Here is a 1,136-nt window from a genome sequence, read left to right on the forward strand (position 1 = left end):
GAGACGGGGAGCCAACGAGGGGGAGCGAGGGCAGCGAGGCGGATCCCGGGTCGCCGCACACCAGAACGACCGGGCAGGCCCGACCGGCCCGAGAGCGCACACAAGGGTGGGCGCGGAGCGGGCGCGGGAAGGGAGGGAGGCGCAGACCTCAATCCGGGAGACCGAGGCCGCCGACCAGCGAACGCCGGCAGCAACCAGGAAGACCGACACCGGCGGGCCAAGCCGGCCGCCGACGCGACCCAACCGCCACCATCTGGGACGGCAGCGCGGGCACACGGGCACAAGCAGGCTACCGCGCGGTGACAAGCAGAGAGAGGAAGAGCACGGAGAGGGCAGGGGAACCCGTGGCCGGGGGGGGGAAGGGCACCACACCGCGCCCAAAGCGCGAGGGCACCGCATCACCGACACCCCGCCTGCCGGCCCGGCGGGCAGGGGAGCGGCGGTGCGCACACACAGACGGGGAGGAGAGCCAGGCCCCTTCCCCACCCGGAGGTGGCGCGCCAACGTCCACGGTCCAGCCGGCCAGCCGGCCGGGTCGCGCGTGGCACACACCCGAGCGGCCAGAAAGCCGGGGGTGACGCACACAACGCAACACACGCCACACGGCCACGGGGTTTTTCTCTGCCTCCCTCAGAAGCCGGCCCGAATTCACTCGCTCGCACGGACGCGGGGGCCGAGTGCACAACGACCCGCGCCACCGCGGACCGGCGGTGCCGGCAGGGGGTCGGGGGTCTGCGGCAACGACACGTCGGCGACAAGTCACCGGCCAACGGCGGCGGCTGGAGGCGGCGGCAGGGACCCCGGGAGGCGGGCGACACCAAACCCAACGCACGCGAGCACGCTCACGTGCGGACACCGCCGGCACAGAGCGGACGGGGCCAGGCACGGGAACTGGGGTCGCACCGGGCACGCTGCGGCGACACGCCGAGAGCACAACGCCCCGGATCCGGGACCGGGGCGGGGGACGAAGCCACACGGCTCGAGACGGAGGAGACGATGCGGGCAAGCCTCTGGCACGGCAAGCAGGAGGGAGGCGCGGGAACCCGGGACGACATCGTGCAGGCACGCGAGGCGGCACCCAGCGGGAGGAGACACGTCACGCCGGCTTCGGGCCCCCGGACGGCCAACTCCCGAGC

The sequence above is a fragment of the Dipodomys merriami genome, unplaced genomic scaffold (assembly GCF_024711535.1).
Source record: "Dipodomys merriami isolate MVZ:Mamm:240054 unplaced genomic scaffold, mDipMer1.0.p SCAF_1799, whole genome shotgun sequence".
NCBI classification, from domain to species: Eukaryota; Metazoa; Chordata; class Mammalia; order Rodentia; family Heteromyidae; genus Dipodomys; species Dipodomys merriami.